At 41.7% G+C, this 24,404-nt stretch overlaps 1 protein-coding gene across 2 annotated transcripts in view; it reads right to left on the reverse strand.

Moving 5' to 3' along the window:
• ankrd11 (ankyrin repeat domain 11) overlaps positions 1-24,200 on the reverse strand; it is a 98,014-nt gene extending 73,814 nt beyond the window's left edge. For both annotated transcript variants that reach the window (XM_063882660.1, XM_063882659.1), the window contains exon 1: positions 23,778-24,200. The gene's annotated coding sequence lies outside the window, so the exon portion shown is untranslated. The remainder of the gene's footprint in view (positions 1-23,777) is intronic.
• Between the last annotated feature and the right edge of the window lie 204 nt (positions 24,201-24,404).

Consider the following 24,404-nt stretch of genomic DNA (forward strand, 5'->3'; position numbering starts at 1 on the left):
CGTTTTGTTTTTGACCCAACATTTAGCACCACCACCCTGGTCTTTATCTTTCTTATATTATTACGACCCAGCTCTGCTCTGTCATGTGACCAAACCTATGTTTGTTCTGAACTGCATGCACTGATCTCTAAGCTTTAAGTATAGACAGATTATCAGTATATACATGGGCCTGTTTCTTGGATTAAGACGTACCGGCTGATAACCCCCCTATAGCAATGACAAAAATCCAAAATAGTTGATTGGTGACGGAGCATTAAAGAACATGACAAATGGCGCCAGCTGTACATATACAAAATATGTTCAACACTATTGTTAATTAAACCCTATTAAACAGTCTTTCCTTTGGGCTGCATGGAAACACATTAATTAAGCAAGGCAACAAGCTGATTGGTTTTGCTAATACAAATGCTCAAATATAAAGCTATGACAGCAAAAGAGAAACATCTGTGTGCAATTTGAATGTTCATTACTTTCACGTCGCACCATCACAATAGTCACTACTTTTATTATCTGTTATTGTATTACAGAACATGAGTTGACATCTGTTCCGATGTGCCAATTGACTTTTTCCAACCCAATATACACTCTACCACCCACATTTAGGATACGTATTAAAAGAGCTTACACATTTGAACACTTTTTCCACTATCAATTGTTTGTAGAAGTATTTGTGAGAGTGTAACTTGCCAAAGGGTTGGTTGCCGTTTAAGGGCTGTCGAAGTAGCAGATGGGGTATACAGAATACTCCTAAGGTCGAAGAAGTGACTCAGCTACGAAGCAAGGTTACTTCTTATGTAACACTGGCCACTTGTTGTAAACAAATAGGAATGCAGCAGCAAACCCCGGAGTGTATTGAGCTTTTTGTGCCCGCATTATATTTCTATATATGGTCTACAATAAGAAGCCAAATAAAAGCACAAGACAACCAAATTTGACCTGCCATAGCCCTGTGTGCAGTCCTGCTCATGGTCATAACCTCTCTGCCTGTCCGCCCTTCCCCCAGTCCCCTCCAACTACGAGGCCAAGGGTTTATCAGGAAATAGGAGGCAGGACATAAGGGGTTGTTTAACAGAGGCCCAGTGTCGGGCTAAACTCGTAACATTCCAGTGATTCTGGGTTTCCCCCATTATTTGAAGCCATCTTGGTTTCATCCATTGGCTTTTAGGGCATCACAATAGAGTAAGGACCAACATTCAGTAGAAACGAGCCGAAAACTTAAACACCATTTAACAAGACATGCCCGGGAAATACATTTTACATCAACATCTACACTTAGATAAATGTTTACTTCCTTATTTACTATCACAAAGTGGTAATTGACATCTCTGCTACAGGATAATATCAAATAGGAACTGTGTGGAGGGTTTTATGGGATAGAGCACTAAGGCTGATAGTACATGCAGGGTGGCAGGTGGGTACACGGGACAGGATTAAGGCCAGGCCTCACTGGGATGGCCTAAGTGGTAAGGAGGATGATGGTTAGATGCGTATTTGCCTTTGCTCTGAAGTGGAACCTGTGGGGCTTTCCCAGCGGGAAGCACGGGATTGACGGATTGTAATAATCCAACCAGGAAGCAGAACACTTCCCTCCCAACAGAGTTTTGGATACAGAATACAGACATCCCCCTTGATGATCAAACACTAGGAGACACAATTCCAACCAAGGATTATAAACTATAAAGAGCACGGCTAGCCAAGACGCATCTATCATACTGGAAGCAAATCTAGAAAAACGCTTTGCAAGTCTCTAATATTTATCCAAACCATTCCCAAGCATTAAGACGATCTAGCAGGCAAACCATAAAGAAGGAAAAATGACAGCTGTACGAAGCCTCTGAAGTTGGGACCAAGGTTGGAAGGTAAACTGCAATATTTTTTTTTATAGAAAAGAATAAAGAAGCTGTCAGAAACTGAGTTTTTTCAATGACTTTACAAAACTTTACAGGGCAATAAACAAGACACTTCAGAAAACACTCTTCCTAGAAACAAGACCGCAACATACAGAGCCCATTCCTCAGCCCCAAAGAACCCAGATACAATGGATAACCTTACTGACAGCCAAGGTGAAGAGTTAACATTGGGTGCGGTCTGAAACGAGATTAAACTGGTATAAATGCAACCGCTTACTGACTTGCCATAGTATTAATTGTGGGGCAGTGTCTGGCCTTTTCCCCAACTTTATGAAACCGACAAAACAATGCTTGCATTTACTGCAAAGCTGAGACAGAAGGAAAGGGTGAATATCTCCCTCAAGCGCTCTTTCCCTTCATTGAACACATTATCTGCCACTAATACTGTGTTTGGAAATTTAAAAAGACAAAACATAATTTTTGAGTGAAATTTAACAGATGCTATTTAACAATGAAACCACTAGAACAATTCTTTACTGGTAGTTACATCCAATATGATGTGATTTGTCCCTAAATTAAAAAAAAGGTAACAATTCACACTGTTGGATCCTTTATACATATATGACAACTGCTTTTGTCAGCAACTGGGATGAAACACACATATTGCTTATACGGTATAGTCTAAAATGTGCGTTCATGTCTTCTAAAGCAGGAGACAGGCCCTATAGTCAACTAAGAAAGGAATTGCTATTCTGATTCACATCAAGGCAATCTTCCAGGTCACATTGCATTGCAACAGATCTCAGCTGACTTTTTTGGTAGTGTCTTGAAAGCGATGATGACATGAAATTAAGAAGGAAGAACTTTCTAAGTTACCCCAGTATCTTGGAACAATATCTGATTGACCTTGCACTAGAAGTAACCAAGCAGAACAGCAACACGTGTGTGCCTCCCTAGTGTTGTTCCATCATGACAACAGATCATACAAACAAGATATTTGCCCGAGTAAGCGGTCTTATTTATTCAAACGATAAAGATTTCATTGCCAAAGCTCGAGTTTAGATGCTTCCATCAGCTTAAAAGTTAGAAACTGAACTGTGTTGAGGAAGATATTCCCAACCAACCCAACATGTTGACAGGGCTTGAGTTGTTGCACACTGGGTGGCATCGGAAGCGTCTAGTAATGGTTGCTTCCTGGCTAATTAGCTTTTACTAAGCTTCACCGGGAAAGAATCAGAGGGTGACAAACATGTGGCACAAACACACAAATAAAATCCTCAATCAGATTAGTCACATGAAATGACTAGAATATACATACAATTACTCACATTTTCCATCTACTAAGCCATGGTATATGCACAGGACAGTGGCGGTTGTGAAGGTCAGAGGAGAAAGGTCTAACTCCTTCCTAAAGTTGGGCTTTATTCAACCTGGCCTAGTCAAAAATGCTGCCTCCACACTGTTTGGTGCTGAGGCCAAACACTCAACATTATCATGCATAATTACAGCACATCTCTAGTTCTGCATCACCATGACAACATGCCTGCATATTAAGTTCTTCTACATGTTCACTGGACATGCCCCTGTTATCTAACAGCTGAAATATCAGCAGGACGTTTGAGAGCACTGAGCCTAAAACCACAGACCAGAGAGACTGCTGGTCCCATGTGCATGACCAGTAGTGACATATGACATTGGTGTGCGTGTGCGTGTGTGGGCTTGCGTGCGTGTTTGCAAGAGGGAGCCCCCACTGGGCACTGTGGGATTAAGGAGGTATCAGGGGCTCTAACGCTGGCTCCGGGACACTGGCATCTTTTGTCCTGCTTCTCTGTCATTTGGCATCTGATTACAAGAGGAGCTTCCATTTCAACAAACTGGTATCACTGCTGCTTCTATATTGGAAATATGGAGCAAATAACACAAAACACAGCAGTGTGCTCCCACAGGACTACAGAGCACCTCTCTAGTCAGTCCTGTGTCTGGCTGTCCTATCAGAGAACAAAATCAGAGCCAGCTGATAGGCGACCTGCAACAACAGCGCTGACCTCTGTCTGATTTCATAAAGCTTGTCACAGGCCTCGCACACATCATGCAGGGAGATTCATTCACGCTCCCACTGCAGTGTTTGCAGCACAGTAGATCCTTTCCAACAAAAATCACAGGCTGGCTGGATGTTGTGGAGTTCATATGCAGGACACAGCGAGTACAGGATTAGAAATGTTGGCACGGAATCTGAGCAAGAAACAGAACAAACATGTAGCGCTGTTTTGGATGGATGAAATAAATCATGTTTATCTGGCTAGACTTCAGTAATATTACATGAGCTTAAAGCTGTGTCGTTTGCTGTCCGATCAATAGCAATGTGGTAAAGCAAGTAAGGTCACATCGATAGAAATGAGTCTAGGGGTTGTGTTTATAAAAGCTTTTGCTGTGTGAAACAAATGCAGCCCCCCCTGCTTATCGATTTGAATAAGGACACAGTGAGGGGGCCCATACAGTGGATGCAGCAGGGAAACGTTAGTCAACTCAACTTTAACCCTAACAGACGCAACTCAGTAAGGTGTTGCCCTGGCCAATCAGATATGTGCAGGGGCAGATAACTTGGTAAAATGAACTTTTTAATACAACAGTTTCACACTACATAAAATAAATGCAGCAGTGAATATTCCTGATCAATAACATCCGTATTTTTGCATTGTAGACTGCAGTGAGCGATTCTCTTTGGCTCTTTCAATCAAACTGGATCTCACCAGCTTCTGAGACAACACCCTCCCATCAACATTAGCCTCTTACATTATTTTAACGCAGGTCTGTTTTCAGTTTGAATGCTTACTAGGTCCTTACAAAGACCAGTGATCATTGAAATGTGATTTTGCGGACAGAAAACAAAATAATAACTGTGTTTTTGTCCATCAGTATATCAACATAGCAACGGCTATCCTGCTGTGTTAGCCTGATGAAAGGTATATAGTATGCCGTATGTCACTGGAGAGCTCATGGTGCTGAGAGCTGTGATGTCGATGATGAACCCACCTATATAAAGTCTGACTCTACACAAAATAAACAAAGGGAAGCAACAGCAGCTCAATACGAGCGCCTGTGCTCGACCTCAGTATGTCATAGCATCAGGTATCGCGGCTTATTGTAATATCGTCACTAATTAGATTCAGTCATCTGCCCTTCCATGCTCCAAGAGGAAATCTGACACTGAAGGGTGTGGGGAGACAGCTTGGGGGAAGGGGGAGATGGGGAGGAGAGAGAAAAAGAGATGCACACCACACCTCTCCTCTTCAAAAACATCTACATTATTGATAAAGCCTGACTTCTGCAGGGAGGGACCACCGCACAACGATCCTCCATAGCTGCAGCGTGAGCAGCCAGCACATCGGCAGCTCTTCCCAATCCGCTGATCTTAAGAGCAAATACTCTGGTGCGAGATTAAGCATCAGCAGCACACAGGGCGACAGCAATGAGACGTAATAAAAGCAAACGCAGAAAGGAGGAAGAGAAGGGGTGGAAGAGGGAGCAGAGTTGGGAAAAAGGTGTCTATATATATTTTAAAAAAAAAGATAAAACGGTAAGTCTGTCACAAGCTGGGATGGGTGGGTACCAGCAGAACAACAAACCAGCTAAATAAAAGCCTGGTATTAAATGAAGGCAGAGGAGTGAGGGGGGGCGTGGGTGAGAAGGCAGCAGTACTCGTGACACAGTTAGCGACAGCGCTTGTTTGTTCGGCACAGCCATGCCGCGGCAGGCTCGGCTCACTCGCACAGCTCCCCTCGCTACAAATCTTCTGCTGTTGTCAAGGTAACAAGCTCTCTGGACTGGGAAAAAAAAAAAAAAAAACTACATTCAAAAGGTCTCTTTTCAAATGCTGGCCTCAACCTGAAACTTGCATGTGTTCTGAATATACAGCCTGAGCCTGTTAAACATCCCCAGCACATCCAGAGTGTTCTCTCTGATGCGGCTGCAATGAAAATGAAAGATAGCAATAACAATAGTGGTTGGAACATAATAGTAATGCCGTTCAGACCTGCTTCATAACCATTCATCAATTTTAAATTCAATTAATCCTTGGCTTCATCAAACAACACAAAAGCTGCTCGTGTTCTAAATACAATCCGTACTTAATTGGTGAGACATTAATGGGATTGCAGTAATCACAGGGATTCATATAAAAGTTAGAAAAGCATGTTGGGCTCATATTATGAATACAACATGGGCTGGGTAAACATTTTTAGAAATCTAGCACGATTTGTTACGTGTTAAGGGCTAAATCTGTTACGTTTTGACAAAGTCCAATTTGAAGATTATACACTGACATTTTCCACACTTAGAATTAGTCTGCAACATTATTAGAGCTGAGCAAACAATGCAACGGTGCTCCACCGTCAATTTATTTAACATGTCAACAATGATTTTTTATAGTATAAATAATAAAGTTCATGTTCAAAAGGTGCAAGAAGAAGCATAAAAACGTTTCTAGTCCGACCCCCTGTAGCAAACGTAGCTAGTCGAAAGTAGGGCTGTCACTTTTTGAAAAAATCACAATCGATTTTTTTTAGGCTTACATTTTCATTGAATCGACTGTAGAATCGATTATCTACGTTTCAATTTTCAAAATAAAGGCCAACACACTGCCATTAGGACGAATGTAAAGAGGGCGCAAGAGACGTACAGGTCAGCATTTCTGATTATTTATTGCGTGAAGTTCGTGTATAACAAACAGGAGCATTCTCGAAAAACAATAAGCAGTATGGACTGCCGTAACATCAATGACGGAAAACATTACTGCAGGCTTCTGGCTGTTTACCATTATACATATGAAACACATTTCGCATACGCAGGCGATTGTTAAATAGTTTGAAAATAAAACTTAAAATTCGCTTGAGGACTTGCTAAATAAAAATAGGTTGAAAATATTTCACTTAGCAGGATCGCTACATTCCCCACCACAGACAGTGGACCAGATCATACTGAGTCTGCATATGCCCCCTCATAGTTGTAGTGCTGCTGTGATATGGGAACTCACGATCGCACAGTTTGCATACCACTTTGTCCTTCTCCATAGTTTTGCCTTCTGGCCAAAATCCGAAGTGCTTCCATATCGAACTCCTCATGTGATTAGGGGTTATCACTCGTCTCTCATGTCGCGCAGGTTGATCGCCGTTGCCCTCCATTTTTTGGCAAAACACTAGCCGCGGCAGCCGATTGACACTATCAGGCTGTTTCCGGTGCGTACAATTGGTGGGAATTTACTTTTTAGCCCTTGCAATGCCTACTGCACTTCGGAATTCTTTTTTTTTCTGCTTGCTTGTGAGTTATGTTAATAATAATAATCATAATGAAATAAAATATTTTTTATTTGTTAAAAAAAGATTCCCTCTTTTCATTTTCGAAACGTGTGTTGGTCGGTCCAATCGATTGTACAATCGATTCTCGAACGTAAAGTGACAGCCCTAATCGAAAGTCATACAGAGTTCAGTTCATGGTCTTCGGCGGTTGTGATATTTGCCTCGTTTTTAAAAAAATAAATAAAATCCATCTCTTTGTACAAATCAAAAAATAAATTATAATAATAATAACAATAATCTTTACAGGTAAACCAAAACAACGACCAAAAAATAATCAGAAATCATGGTAGTATACTTCGAAAAGATATCACAACCATAGCTAGAATTTCAGTGAGATAGAAAAACTATTTGATCTGATATCTAATACATATGTAAAAACTAACAGCAGTCAAATCATGTATCTGTGTCTTTCAGGAAATATAAAAAGCTGTCTGACAGATTTAGCTAACAGGACCGCCGTCATTCAACCCTTTATTGCTTTTGTCTATAAAATGTTGCAGAGTTTTATTTGGGGGTTTATTTATATGTATTGTTTCTTTTCTTATCTTTAAATTCTTAGGAGTATTTAAATTGAGTGTAAACCGGTAGCCCCTCGCAGCATTGTTGTTATTGCACCAAGGGCCAGAACTGCTGCATAGACAAAACATGAGAATGCAGAGGGGCCAAACGGGGAGCATGGCTTTGGATGGATTATGTAATTAATGTCGACGAGTGAGCAGATTCTGAATCAGATCTGGATTTGTCACAACAGCAGCCAATTTTCAAAGGCACCAGTTCCATCAGATACCAAAACCGTTATTGTATGACAAACACACATATCCACATTCACACAACAATATAATATACAATGATATAATGAAGACAATACTACCTAACAGTTTTCCTTAGTTAGTGGTGTTAATGTCACACATGCCTGTCTCACACACCGAACTTGCCACACTGCTGGCTTCGAGCTTACTGTATTTGTTAGGTCGAGAATACATTTGCCTGTACGATGCACGTCAACACAGCCTGTCCTATTATTTTCTAAATAAACCTGTCACCCGGCGTGGGTTGGACTCGCTGCCCTTCAACAGAATATGCCACAATCCTATTTTAAAGCACGGACACTGGTTGATGCTGCAGAATAGCAGCAGTTCTGTTTCCCTCCCTGCATCGGCACATCCCAGCTGCTGATTCCTCCTCTCTTCAGCTGGAACGGAAAATGATAAACCAGGCTAGAAGAGCATCCTTACTTCTCCACACAGAGGCACTTTATCAAACTCCATGACAGGTCAAAGCACTGTTGATGTATCATTTGTCCATGACTTATAAATATTTCCAGGTGAGCACACACTCACACTCTTCTCTCCACGTGTTCCTGTAACGTGTACACCACGGCCAACTCAATATCTTTCTAGTCGACCAATAGTCGTCAGTTCAGGCAATTAGTCGACTATTAATATCATTTAATTATTCTTCTCCCAAAATAGTACAATTTCAAAGGCTGATGAAGATGTTTTTATAACAGCCTAGTGCATTTTGCTTCACATCAAATACAAACTAAAACTGTATCCATTAACCTTTGAAATATAAATTCAAATCTACACGTAGAAAGCGCATGAGTCATAGCGCACCTCACGGACTGAGCGCTAACCCCGTCAGCGGTACAAACAGTAGAGGTGAGGACTCTTAAATGTGTTTTGATACAAGCAGCGAGGACACACTCTGCGGTTAGTTTTAGTTTCTGTAATTCATATCTGGATATATCAACCCAATAAATGCTACACGGCAAACAGAAACACTGAAAATACGCACGTCTTCAAAAATACCTCATCGCAAAAGATACCTCCGCACATCATGCACTCATCCTGAAATGAAAGCTTGAATTATCGTTTCCTGAGTCAGAATGGACATAGATGTATATGTTGATATACGGCTGCCTCACTGCTGCTTTTTTCCTCCAATTATGATAAAGGAACCCACGTTGTCGGGGATAACTAAGCTCTGTGTTTTGATATGATGCCGCCATTCAGGAAGTTGCAATCTGATGGTGTGTATGTGGAGGAGACTTTTTGCCTGCATTGTCACCTCGTCCTTTACACGCTCAGAAAGAGCAACACCGACAAAATGAACTTAAGGACCAGGCTCATCTCTGAATGAAGTGTAAGAGGTTTTCCGGCCTTTTTTTCTTCTTCCTTCGACTAATAGACTTTAGTACACAAAGGTTTTTTCACTGACTAACGTTTAGCCGACTAATGGGGGGCATCCCTATTGCACAGTGCTTAAGACAACCACATCATCTGGTTTTACCAAAGCAACACTCCCCGGATAAGATACTAGATTCTTCAGCGCGTTTTTCTCAAATGGACTTGTGTCTTGATTACAATGGCTGTCCTCACTTGTACAGCTGTTGTGGGCTGGTTTCACTTAGCTAGTTCACAGCAATCAATATTTTCTGCATGTCTTCCTTAATGGCCCTGTGCATCCAATTAAAGAACGACAAGATAACAGAAATCCGTCCCTATAAAGAAACCTGATGCAGTGTCTAGTAGAGATGACGATGACACACACACACACACACACACACAGTTTCGATTACATCTTAACATTTTGAACCCAACAACCAGCAAATAGCAATACGATTTTCATAACTGTGTGTTTGTCCGGCACTGTCGCAGCTCTCACTCTATCTTCAGGCATTAATTTAAACTCAACCAAAACTGATCAAACCCACCATTAAACACTAGGATTAGACACAAAGTTAGACACCAAAATGAGCCTTCCATACAGCAATGTTCTGCTGCTGCCGGCAGCAGCCTACAGAGCAGCGCTTTTGAGGCCGACTAAAAAGAAACACCCACAAAAAAAAACGTCGATGTACTTCCAAATGTTGGCAAAAAGCCAAGTCACTGCATTGTACGGTATACTACATTTGGGCTGCATAGTTTCATTCAGTCCTCTACATGCTCAGTGTTTTCTAAGCATTGCCTGATACAGTTAGTGAAGGCCAGCCTATTCACACACTCTGATTCGATTCTCTATGAAGAAGGCTTGCTTTGTCATTCAGCCTCACACACAACCTGAGCATTTACACAGTTCTGCCATTTGTCATTTTCAGTTGCCATGGTTGCGGTGAAAGACAGAGCCCTCTGAATATTGGAAATGGAGGAGTAGCAGCACATGGTACATTATCGACATAAACACCCGCACATGCTCCAACAGCGCAGAACCCGTCCACTGTGCTGATTCTGAATGCCTGAGGCCATCCGTTCACCCACACATTTCTCAGCCGGTGAAAAAGTAGCCATTAAATAAATCTCTCTGGTTGGCACAGATTGCCTCTACACACGTATATTAAATCACGTATTCAGCTGCAAGACCATCAGGGATGTGAAACTTTCCATCAATGCAAAATGTGTGTTCTCTACAATACAATCTGCGTGTTTACAATGCGGAGCTAGCACGAGCAGAAAGATGATCACACAGTATGGCTGCAGGTGCAACTGTATGCATGATACTGATGTCACCTTGAAGGAGCTATTTCAGACCCTCCTCTTATTCTGACACATGCTTGAGCCACACACAAATCTCTCATTGAAAATCAGCCTGAGCAAGGTGTGCATGAATAAAGGCAGGGGGGAAACTACCTCAAAGCTCACAGAGGGGGGGAGGGGGTGGCAGCTGCAGTCTGTGGTTATGCAAGTATACTTTCAGTCACAGTTCTAGGGTTGTCATTGACAAGCTACATAACTATCCATCGTAGGCAGAGGATACAGGGACTAGTACTATTAACACCCATTGCCATTCAGGGCAGCATCAGTGAACACACACACACACCCACGCACTGTTGTTGTGTATGGTATCATATAGTCTGAAGGGAAAACAATTAAAACAAATCACATGGGGCAAAGGGCTTTGATCTCACAGATGAAAAGTTGGGGTCAACTGTGTGCACACTAGAGCACAAATACAGGATAGTAGCCATTGAATACAAAAGCCTAGTCTATACTTTAGAGACATAAAATGCAACCATCACAAGGATACGGGAACAGCAGTGCTAGTATTATTACACAAGATGCAGATGGCTTGTTAGTCTGGTAAAAAGCATGCTCTGCATAGTTTCTCCCTCATGTGACTCAAAAACCTTTCTACACATTTGCTTCCTGGATGTATCTAGCGACATTTGTGTATTTATAAAAACAAAACAAGAGAAATACATGACAACAGTAACAAAACAAGGTCCTCGTGCTCTCAGCATTAAATAAACAAAATGCATACGTACTGACGTGCAGAACCCTTTTTTGAAACAGAAGAATATCTACTCAGGAGACAGACGGCCGACTGAAATCTCATATTTCCCAGACACATAATATAAGTAATCCAACCTCTTGAAACGCAAATAAATTCAGTATTTTAAAGATTCTAATTTGCAACACAAAAGATATCACATCTGTTCTCTATTTTTACCAACACCTTAAGGCATTAGAATCAGCTAGCAGAGAAAAGCGACTTGCCTAATCTGCATATTTACATCTGGGGCAGCAAAAAAGGAGATGGCAAGTAAACTATCCCACAATCCTCTGCGGCAATTTAAGAGAGAAAAATACCAAGGCTGTCGCTCTGCGTGCAAAATTTACTATGATTTCTGTCAAGGAGGAAACCAGGCAAACTGTGAAGTCCAACGCCCTTAGCTTCCTGCAAGCAGTGCTTCCTGAGGAACCAGAGCTACTGCATAGAGGTGGAGATGGGGGAGGAGACTGTCAGAGGGTGAGGGGAGACGAGCATGTGAGGATGCAGTATGCAAGCGTACTGCTGTGCTTTGAGATGGGAAGAAAATGAGAGAAAGTGGAAGCGCAGGTGGAAATAGAGCTGAGGTGCTGGGGGTGAAAAGAGAGGACAAGGGGAGAGTGGAGCCAAGTGTGTGAGAGAGCAGCATAACAGCGCACCACAGGGCCGGGGTCAGCGGACCAGTCCAACAATCACACAGTGATATGATTACATTTAAGTGGAATGTTGCACGTACAATGAGTGTTTGTATATTGAAGAATATGCAGGGCCTGGGATCCACAGGAAAAGTCCGATGGAGAAGTGACCGTATTCATTTTTAGGCTGATGGACACAAAAAACCCCATCAAGCCACCACTCCAAATTTAGCCCTTTTTACTAAATAATTAAAACCGGAAAAAACCTCCATAATAGAACAGCTGTAGCTTTATATAGTTTTTAAATCTGAACCTTTCTGCAAGGGAACGCTTCCTTCACAAATGTTTAACGGTCTTGCCACATGGCTCACACAAACAGATGTTTATCAAAACCATGGGACACCTTTTGTGGTATGACCCAAAACAGCCTCTGGCAAATATAGTCTAAAGAAATGCTCAGGGTAAAACACATGCATGTTTGCAGCATACATTATTAAGACATTAATGGTGGGGCTCTAATATCCAACATTTGACAAGGAAACCAAAAGGCAACTTCAATGCAGGAGGCCATTTAATTCGATAAGCGACTACACCCATCCCATCGGTCTTCCAGGTGTGGTTTTCCGACAGCATAGAGCATTAATGTCTACTATCAATGAAACTTTTTCTACACTTTGCCTAGCCACCATACTTGCGCAGGGATTTTCCAGGCCCTTAAACAGAGACGTTTGAAAAGGCTGATGAACCTGTTTTAGAAAACTCCAGGGTTACGCTTAAGTCTGGACTGTTCGAAACGGAGTCCTTCAATGCAACACACAGACATTTTTGTTTTTCAATTGGTTCTAAAATCAGTCACTCCTTAGCCTTCCCTGATTTGTCACGCCCCTATTATGCGACAGTCTTGATGACAGCGTGTCTTCGAATGTGTAATATAACATGGATAACTAATTTCAGGCATTGCCAACCTTCTTGTCTATGCTCCAGCTTTTGAATGTCGCGGAAAATTCTGCATTTAATAATCCATTTGAAGTATTATTCAACTGATTTGAGAGTGTGTGGGGAAATGATAAAGGTAGATCCTAAGACTCAAACATTACCTTTTATTATATGAGACACATTGATATATCGTAACTAAGCAGCCAACCACTGAGTAGAGGATCTGATTCCTGTTTACACTGGCACGTGAATGCTAATCTGATATTTGTTCTCAGGATTTTTAAATGAAAGATCATCATCTCTAACATGGTGCTTGAACACCAGTGTACAGAAATAGTTTTCTTTAAAGAGCGCGTTCAAATCAGAAACATGAGTGTGAATGTAGCCAAATACTAATCGTGCATTTCACACTGCTCGACACAATGGTTGTGATGCAACCAGATGGACCTCAGTGCGTCCCAGAAGCAGCTCTGGGCCTTTGGGACCCGCAGCAACAGCTCATGCGGGGTGGGGGGTCAAACAGTCTTCAGACGTTAAAGATTCAAGTTAGTGATCTGGTGATGTTGAGCATCAACCACCGAATATCTCCAGAGAAATAAGTAACACAGGTGTCACAAGTTTAATATCATTTCTTCTCACAGTTTCCCCCAAGCTCACACATCATTGTTAAAGAAACTCTAGAATGTATTAAAACAAAATTGTTAGGTAAAGCAATTTCCAAGACTCTACAATAAGAAACCCACATCTAAAGCTAGGAACAGAATATTTAAAAAAAACCTATGTTTCTACGGAAGGAGTAGCAGTAACAACAGATGTGCAGAACGTGTAGCACACGCAATAAAACATCTGATGTTTTAAGGGCTAAGAACACTGTACATTCAAACAGGCTATGCAGTGATTGTGGGTGAGAACTGGCTTTGCATAAGTAATGAGGAGAAATAAAACACTGTCCTACATCCACGCCAGAGATCACACTGCTGGCTGCTGTTTCTATAAAAAGATTCACTGCAGGGAGTATGAGTGACACACACACACACACACACACACACACACACACACACACACACACACACACACACACACACACACACACACACACACACACACACACACACACACACACACACACACACACACACACACACACACACACACACACACACACACACACACACACACACACACACACACACACACACACACACACACACACACACACACACACACACACACCACACACACACACACACCAGTGTATTTATAGGAAAGAAGGTTCTAGTATAAAAAGGGGACTTTAAAGATCAGAGCCTGGTTAACTCTAGTCAAGCAGTCACAGATCTGTGACTATTCCCAGACCTGGCAGACAAACACAGTGAAATGCTGGAAAGATTATTGGTAGCTCAAGGTTGACCTAAAATGTCTTCTATATTTCCTGTTCTCCTGTTTTCTACTTCTCTTTTAGACTGCTTCCTTTCTGGGCAAAACCATTAAGTAGGTGAAGTGGTTACACCATCTGAAACACAGGCATACAATGTGGATGTACAAGCTTCAATACAAAAGGCCCAACACACAGCGGCCTGTAGCTTTAAGAAGTGCCACATATTCAGGAGGGAAAGTCCCTGAGCAAGCTGACTGAGGATGATGTGATTTTCCACTCCCTGTCGACTGCTCTGCTTAAACATACCAGCTAATTGCCGCCCTGCACCAAGGAAAGACAAGACATGTTATTTTCACTTTCTCTGACTTAAGAGTTTAGTGAAGAGATTGTTTTATGATTCAAGCCTGCAATGAATGATTATTTTTACTTTGTGTATTCTGTTGACTATTTCTTAGAAGTCAATGTTATATTTCAGTCATTTTTACAAGACACAGCACTGTTGAAAGTAAGTGGGTGAGCTAAAATTGGAAACACCACGTGTTGTCATTTTGCTTCTTGTATCAAATATCAAGCAAAGTAATGATCACACCTTCACAATCAAAAGCTTAGTCTGACAGAAGACTTTTTGAGCATGAGAGAGTGATTCTACTGTAGGTCACTATGCAGCAGCCTAGAAAGTATTGTTGCCGACAGTAACCATAGCTGTGAACGTAGCTGTGCAGTTTGTGTAGAGTTGTTTTGTTTGTGAATAAATGTTAACAATTCCTAAAAACCCCAAGCAAGGTTCACACTTCCTTTTTGCAACAGACCGATCAAAGTAAAGGGGTGAGCGCAAAGCTAGCAACAACAGCGGCTAACTGTCACTTAAGGTGGGCTGACCTTTAAGGTGGACCAGCTATTCTCATTGGAGCAAGCCACTCCTCACCGGAGATCGACAGCTTTTCTTCTACAAACTCTGCATGCTGACGTATGCCAACATAAAAACAAGAAATACAAATTGGCACTGAAATAGAAAATAAGCAATATAATAGATCCAAAGGTGAGTCGTTGTTTCCTAACACCATAAAAAGTCATAAGAAGGACAACATGTCATTGTTATTCTATTGCTTTGGTTTTTCAAATTGGAAATACTACAGAAAAACGTTCTAGGAGCACAGACCACCCATAGGCAAAAGCCAAAATGTGATACCTTTTTTACCATCCCATAAGTGCACACAGAATCCATGAGGCGGAGGAATAACTGCCGACACTCAAAGCTACGTTACTGTAAGAGGGGCAGCACGTCCTTTATTTATGTCCCATCCTGTTAACCCCCTCTGCGTCATTTCTGTATTTAATGGTTGGGATTTTAACTCGCAGTGTTGTAGTGCGAGTACTTCAAAGTCACTACGGGGAACATCAAAACAAAAGTTGGATGATTATGGTATCAGAATCAGACTCAGAATACCTTTATTCGTCCCACAGAGGGGGAATTTTCATTTGTACAGCAAGAAGAGCCAAAGACAGCTTAATATTACACCCAAGATAGAAAAAATATATACAAGAAGCACACAATTTACAAAATACACAAAATTAGACAGCCAGGTATATATTGCACAGTCATTACCTCCAATGAAACAACTTCTAGTTGGTAACTTGCCTGACATTGTCTTGGTACTAAGGTCAGCAGGCAAAATGACAGAGGAATATTTGGTGTGGGCATTTTGGGCCCAGTACCAATGAAAAGATAAAACATGAGCCGGTAATGCCATTTAAATTATTAGAGCCAATAGTTTAAAAATGTATCAAAAGCCATAATATTGAATAGTTGTATATAATAGTATGATACAGCCTTTAATCATTGTGGCATGTTCTCATGGAAACAGTCGTTTATCCTTCATCTCGATGATCAACAATAAAACAGTCAAGCTATGCTATTCATTTTACAGTTAGATGATTGTCTTATGGTAGAAACGATCCGGATTCTGGATTTCTGTCTGTTTCTTGCTGCATCTAGGGTGCAAACGCAGTGGTCTCAATGAATTTAATGAGAAGGCTGTGATTTATAATGCAGTGCTACTGCTGTTCTGAACATGTTGTTACATTTCCATAAAATGCCTCCCAATGACAGTCCCATGCACACCTACGAGAACATCCAAGTGATCCTGGAAAGCTGGAAACTCCGAAAAATGACACACTGGCCTCGTTCGTCTGAACTACACTTTGTATGCAGTTTTTTTCCTACCCATCAACAAGCACAACATGACCTTCATTAAAGCGGGCCCAGAACCAAAACTTCTTCCTAAAATCCGCAAGCCATACGGGCTGTAAAAATAAACCCTGACAAAAACAATAACAAAAGTATTCAAACTGTCTGGAGGCCATAAACCATGAGATATGACGAATGTCAAGTACAAAAACACACATCAGAAATAGGTGCAGTAAAGTGGTGTAAAACAGACACTGGGATGGATCACAGCCTCTTTATAGCCACCAGGCCGGCTGTAAAGACAGAAAAGAGCTGAGTGGGGGAAACGCATGCACTGGTCAGAAAGGGTGCTTAGATCCTTTGTGTTGCGTAAACTGCCCCACAGAATGCGGGGGGGGGGGGGGGGGTATATGGGTGAGTAGGGGCATGGGCCCCGACTGACGGACCTCATGTCTTTGGTATTTAGATACGCCTTTGCTCTTCATTCACATCCCACCCGCACAGGCGCAGAGGCCCATCTCCCCAAAGCCCGCCCCTCCCCCTTCCTGTTGTTGCATTTCAATGTAAATGGCTGGATGAATGGCTGCAGCTGGCCCATCAAAAGGCCAGGCCTGCTGAAGGACCTTGGCGATTGAGATTCAGCCAGGCCACACCACCTCTACCCTCCCCCACCCAACACTTTGTCCTAACAGCCTTACCCCCCTATCTCATCTTAAAGTCTATGAACATGAAAACATGAAAGAAAGATAAAAGTCCTCTGCCTTTCGGAACAACAGGACTCAGGAATGAGGCAATTCTTATTATGGCAATAAATCCAAGACAATTTTTAATCCCAGTGTGACAAAGGTTGGTTGGACTAGACACAAGATCCGGTTCCTCATCTGCAGCGAAACAAAAAGCACAGCACTGCTTTCACGAACAAAGCATTCCCCATCCATTCCACATGATTATTTTGTCAAGATGATGAGTTCTATTAGTGAGCTTAAACTCCAAAAAGGTGAAAGAAGATAGTCATGGCGTATTTCATACAAGATATTTAGTAGTTGCATTAAGTTATTACTGAGGTCAATAAATATCTATAGAATAGAAAAAGAGTCTGCACAACGGGGAGTCCTCTTGGGATAGGAATACAACAGCATAGACTCTTCATTTTCCGTATACAAGTAAATTAAACCGTGGTTAACCTAAACCAGACACCCGTTATTTAGCCAAGTACGTTAAAAAGTACAGACACGGTTTTTTAGTTTTGTTTTGAAGAGGAAAAGCAGCAAAGCCCGTTGTGTCAGGGCAGGTAAGGCTGTCTCGTCTTTTTCCCTGCGTGTCAGCAACAGTCTGAAGAGACCAGAACAGCCGAGCCCAGAGGGACACATCACACAGACGGTCTCTGCCACCCGCTCCAAGACCTGACCGACTAACCTGTGAACATTACCAAAGCTATGTATGGATAATACATCATCCGGTGCAGCCTTCTGCTCGGCAGCAAATCCAATCAAAACAAAAACGTTTGTGTACAGTTTTGAAGCGCCCCTAATTCATGCCTGCTTACACCTAGGCCCACGGCCATTTGTCTGAGAGTTCTACCTGCTCAGGTTAATGTGAGCTACACGCACAGAGGGGACGGGTATTTTTATAGCCAAGACATTCTTTTATTGTCACTGTTCTCTAAGATAAACCATTGAGCAACTGATCTGATATTTCAATGGTTGCAAGTATATGACAAGTATGTTGATTAGTTAATAAAACTACTGAATGATGTATAAGGGAACAAGTTATATTGTTAAGTAACAGGGAGACAACCGTGCACCTGTAATGGCTAGACCGCTTTGGGATGTTTCAGAATAAAACTAAGACAACGTCCAGATTTAAAACAGATGTATAATAATACATCTGTTTTAAAACTTTTTCTATGTTTATGTCTAAAGCGGAAACACATCCAGTGTTTTCTAAAACCTAAAAAGAGATTATTGAAAATGCTGCTGACCCGCTTTCAGTTTAAAGATTCTACGTACGTGTTGTCTCCACTGCTGCATTATTGGGTCTTTTAAGTCTCCACATGTAGTTCCCCGATTTGTCACAGCCCTGTTACGTGAAGTTTCACCCGAAGAAAACAATTGACTTCAGCCTTGACTACGAGTGGTTGAAGTAAAAAAAAAACAGGCCTCTCTGATCTTGTTGTTTAACATTGCAGCTGTTACGCAGTTCAATTTTGCATTTTATAATGCTTATACTGCAAACATCCACAAACTAAATATGTTTTGAGCTGTTAGTGAAATTTGCGGGTCCAGTAGTGTGAGCGGCCATACATGAAGTGGCATGCACAACGAGCATGCCAACTGTATGTGATTGGTCATTGAATAAGCGGTTTCAGGCTAGTTAGTATGGATGGAGATTAACAGTCAAACTAACACCAAGCTCCACAAGTCCAAACTGTCCACCAAGCAACCTTTTACATAAATGTATATTACATATTACAGCTACGCTTATCAGTGGTTCTTCACATATTCTTATCATGTGGTTTTGAATACTTATATCAATATGGCAACAAAGTTAAGTTGTTTGCAAGGTAATGTTATAATGTATTTTCGCAAGAAATGCCAAAATAACTAACTGTGGGAGTTTACTTGTGTGTGACATTTTCTGAATGTTGTAAAATTATTATTAAGCATGTCCCTATGTTTCACATGAAAGCAAGAGCACAACATTTTCTTTTCCCGTGCTTCGACCAGAGAGATCAAAAGTCAAGTCTGTTCAAACCACATTTGTGGAGAACCAGCAGCAGGCCCGAATAGAGATCGTGTCCCTTTGATGTGCAAGAGACTCAGGGATGAGAAAATATTATCAAGAGCAGCTCAGCGGAAGGCTAGGAAGTAAGCACAACCTATCACGAGTTAAAGATGCCATCAACCACCAGGACCTCCTAAACCCCAAAATGAGGCTCCTCAGTCCCTGAGGGAAACCACAAGATTGGGGCCCGCCATTTTGTTCCATTTTTCTTGGAGGGTAGAGGAGGGGGCAAAGGACTAGGCTGAATTTCAAAGGGCTTCAGATGCCATTTGAGTATCCGCAGAGATTGTGCTAGTAGAATAGCAGCTATAAAAGATTTACACAACTCAAACAGGGAGGACGAGAGGGGAAGGAGGGAGAGACAGAGAGAGAAGAAGAAAGGCAGAGACAGACAAAGAGAGGCAAGAAACAGGAGTAGCCATGCTTGTTTACCTAAAAGGACCACTCTCTCAGCACAAGAGGGGGAGGGGAGAGCCTGCCCGGACAGAGGGCAGGCAGAGTGGGTGCTGGAAATGCAGCAATAGCCTTCTTCCCCCTCTTACAGCTAGCTGAATAATCCGTCAAAAAGGATCTTAAGAGTTTGGCAGCCATATTCTAGGGAGGGTTTTGCACACAATGTCAGCATCTAATCATCATCACAAATTTGAAGTGGGCAAGAGGGCAGAAAAATAACCACCATTTGTATCCTTAACAATCAGTCATTTCTACCACGAAGTTCTGCGGCACTGAAAGGCAAACTACTTTCTGCTCCGATGCTGTTTCCACAACATTGTAAAGCACAGCAAGGCTCCTTTTTGTTTCCAACTTATGAAAGTTCAAGGTAGTAAATTAAACTTTTATTTGTACAACCTTAGTCGAGCAAATGAAAGATGCAGACCAATGGTGGTCAAAGAAAAGCAATCGAAAGTGGAAATTTACATCCAACCAAAAGCCATAAAGCTCCGCACTGTGTAGGTACCGTGTGTGCATTTTAGTGGCCCATCCACAACTTACTTTTTGACCTGCTAAGTCTGTTCTTCAGTCCGACCCACAAAAAAAACATGTTGTAGTAACAGAAGAAAGGTTTCAGCAAGTGTTGTGTTGATGTTCCGCTGAGGATCCTGCCCACATTGAGTGATACTAACTGCAGGTAAAAAGTCGCCTCCATATCCACGCCATCCGAGCACAGCCTGCAGAGTGCCGGCATCATAACAAAACACGGAGCTCAATTATCCCCGACAACGTGTGTTCCTTTCTCATAATCGGTGTAAGCAGCAGCAATGAGTCAGTCTTGTATCAACATATATAGACCTATAATACATAATCATTCTGACTTCTGGAAACAAAAAATGTAGGATTTCATTTGATGATGAAGGCGTTATGCGCGGAGGTACATTTTGCTGACGCATATTTTGTCGAGAAGTATTTATTGGGTTTTTATATTCAGACAGAATAAATGTTCAGTGTGTGTGTCCCTGCTGCTTGTTCCAAAACACATTAGGAATCCTTACTGGAGCTTCTGCTGTTTACCGCTGACAGGCTGACCGCTCGGTCAACACGGTATGCTGTGACTCATGCGCTTTCTGTGTACATTTTAATATATATTTCAAAGGTTCATTATTACCGTTTTATTTTATTTGAAGCACAACGTACCCTGCTGTTATAATAACACTCTTTCTCAGCCCTTGAAACAAAGTCAACTAAACGCTAGAGCTGTCCGCTAGAAAACTCTTTAGTCGAGAGAAGCCTTGTTGTCCACAAAAACATGTTTAGTGTATGAATACAGCAGGCAGGAAACCGGTGTGCACTGTGCAGTTTGATTAATGTGGTATTTGTGTGTGGTTTATGTGATATAGTAAGCCTTGTTGTTAAAAAGTGAATATGCAGAGTCATTTTTAGAAGAACGATATCTGCTTAGCAACTACTGCAGTGGTTTTAACTGCCGTCTCTTGTCTCTTCATCCCTGACATGTATTCATATTTGCATGCCACTGAACTGTAATTCTGGTTGTTGGGTGTATGAAATATAACCATCAAGCCACCCAACAACCACAATCATGAGCATCTCGTGCTTTAGCTTTCCCTTTTGTTGTGTTTTCTTACGGAGGCAGGAATTCAGTTGTCCCTGTCTACAAATCAACCTGTCTTTCCCAAACACATCTGGGGATCTACCAAAGCACGAGACGGCCAGCTAACATCTTAAGATGGAGGAGGAAAAACATGGCAATCAGGCTTGATTAACAAAAGCACTTTGTTAGTTAATGTTCCGCATCCGGCCAAAACGACTATTAATGGAGCTGGAGACACAAGGGCAACTGTTGGGCAATGGGAGATAAGAAACATAGAAATGTTGCCTCTCTTTCTATGAGGCCTGCACTAAACATATAACCCCAAGCTACAATCTCAGCCCATGAGCTTTCTGACCCCAACTCCATTTCCTGTTGCAAGCAGATGGCAAGGTTTAATTCTCTGTCATACGACTTTTGGAACAGAGGCCAAATCTAGCGATCATTAATGGGAACCTGATGGAACACAAAGTTCAGGAAGGCAAAATAGCATGGCCCTGATCCTTACTCATGACACGGTTTATTTTGACTGAAATATCCCTAAGTATTACTAGAAGTAGATATCATAACTCTTCTGCATTAACAGCAGATATCAGCATAAAATGACATTAATTTTGATTAAGGTGACAACACAACATGGTCCTCGATACTCTCTTGGATTGGCTTCTTATCCGTCCAGTGCAATAATCTTAATAGAATGCATTATGGGTCAAAAACAAAACGATAAGAATATATGCACATGCCCACTATACAACAGACCTGGGAAAAATGTGTGTACAGCATATATTATCCAAGACCAAATAAGAAATGTATTGACACACCATGTGTTAGTGACAAACTGCACTTTCAATGGGATTGTGATTCCATGTGTGGGTTATCCAGCATTCACAAGTAAACACATGGGTGATATGCTAATGTATTACAGATCGGCTTTCTTAAAAGAACTCTGCTAAACCTTGTTTGTTTTTAAATCCCACACATCCTAATCTCTTTGTACAACAGAATTGGGCATGTGATACCATTCAAGGCTTAAACTGTAGCACAGAGAAATAGGACCTATGCGAGCTCAAGAGAGACAGAGATATGCATCACTGCCTCTGCAGTGTAGTCAACATGAACGCCCCAACAAGCTAAAACACTCTCAGTATCTTGGTGGAAAACACCACCAGCGGCACTGCAGTGTTTTCCACAGCATTGGTACTGCACCAAAGTCAAGAGCTTCTCCTCCATATTCCATTTCCTTTGCAGCTCAAATCCACCCCTTGTTGTACTGCTTTATATCCCATTTAACACAGAAAACACAAACACTCCACTGTACTAACTTTGGTAATTGTGACAGGTATCCATCCACACAGCCCGCTGTTAGTCTAACTATATACAGGCACTTCCTGATAGCCTGTGGGAATTTCTAAGCACCGTTCTTTAAATAGTCCTAAAAAGCACCCATATTTTCTCCAAGTTCATTGTGGGTTTAGTTCTGATAACCTAACCTATGCTTACTTCATAGTCAGGCTAGTATCACATCCATGTTGCTTTAGTGCTGGAAGAGACCAGCAAGAAAAAGTACTTCATGAGTTGAATTTATGACGCTTTGCACACTTAACTGGAAAAGCAGGTAGGCTAGTATTGCTTGAGATCAATCGCCAAATAACTAGGGCCACTTTGACAAGCAACAATATGTAAACATGTGGGTGTTATTATCACACTCCCTTGACACTTGCAATGATAATTACTCTCAAGGATATTACAAGTGTTCCAAGGGGCTCATCCTGAGAGTAATCAACACAGTTCCCCCTAATATTACCATAAAACTTACTGAATATGGACAGTGTAAGTAAATTCATTTTTGCTTCCATGAAAAGCTTTCAAAAACAAATGCTAGTCTGTATCCAAGTATACATATTGTATCAATGTATACAACACTAGTTGCAAAACATTCCAATCTAATTCTAAAATGTAAACACTTCAAAGCCAGTCCTATCACACATGGCCAGTCATTTAAAACAAGTGAAAAGGTATAGAAACAACTGAAAAGCTAACGTTACACCAATGTGTAAAACACACGTTTTTTAAACCAGATTCTCAGCACAACACAGCTACGCATAACCATAGAAAGCCTGCATTCAAAGAGAGCCACACACTAAAACACGTTTATATTTCCAGTCAAAACAGAGTTAAATATATATGTATGCTAAATGTTAAAAAATCCCAAGGAAATGAAGACATTGCAAGTTGACCTTTGTCGCAACAAACATCAAGCAGAGTTTACCATGGGGGCAGCAAGTCAGTTTGTTGTTGTTAACGCGTTAGCTATGCAGGAACATCAAAATGCGACTTACCTCCGTCTGAATTTCCACAAATTCAAATAGATTTTGAATCTTTAATGTTTAGTCAACGCCGCGATGTTTTCGCCCGATGCTGGATGGTCCCATTTGTCGCCGTCGGTTTAGTAAAGACTTGTCCGGAGACATCCGCATAAACTCACGACAACCATCGTAGCTCGAAAGCAGCTCACGGGAATCGAGGCTAGCGATAGCTTGTTAAAACCATGTAGACCAACAAACACACGTCCAACGAAAAAAAAAGACTAAAATATCCACGAAAAGTCGTTTACAGCGTAGCTATTTCATCGTCACCGCATACTACGAACCTTTAACACTCCATTTGTGCTCTGGTAGTCTTGCTTGGGTGAACGTAAACCATCAAAAGATCATATTTTGTTTCGATTTAATCCTCTCCGCCAACCCATTCGAGCAGTTTTCAAGCGGCCTTTGACTTCACTGTATGGACGCTAGGGAAGGAAACGCCGTGTGGATGAAACGAGCGATCGGATTGGCCACGGCGCTGTAGGCGGATCCCGTTTCCGCACTAGGTGAAACAGACGCCATTTTGGCTCTACCCAGCATCCTTTTCTCGCTTCAAAACAACACAAGCAGGGCTCCAACGTGGCTGACCGCAGTCCACAG

This window comes from Eleginops maclovinus, chromosome 4, assembly GCF_036324505.1.
Source record: "Eleginops maclovinus isolate JMC-PN-2008 ecotype Puerto Natales chromosome 4, JC_Emac_rtc_rv5, whole genome shotgun sequence".
Lineage (NCBI taxonomy): Eukaryota > Metazoa > Chordata > Actinopteri > Perciformes > Eleginopidae > Eleginops > Eleginops maclovinus.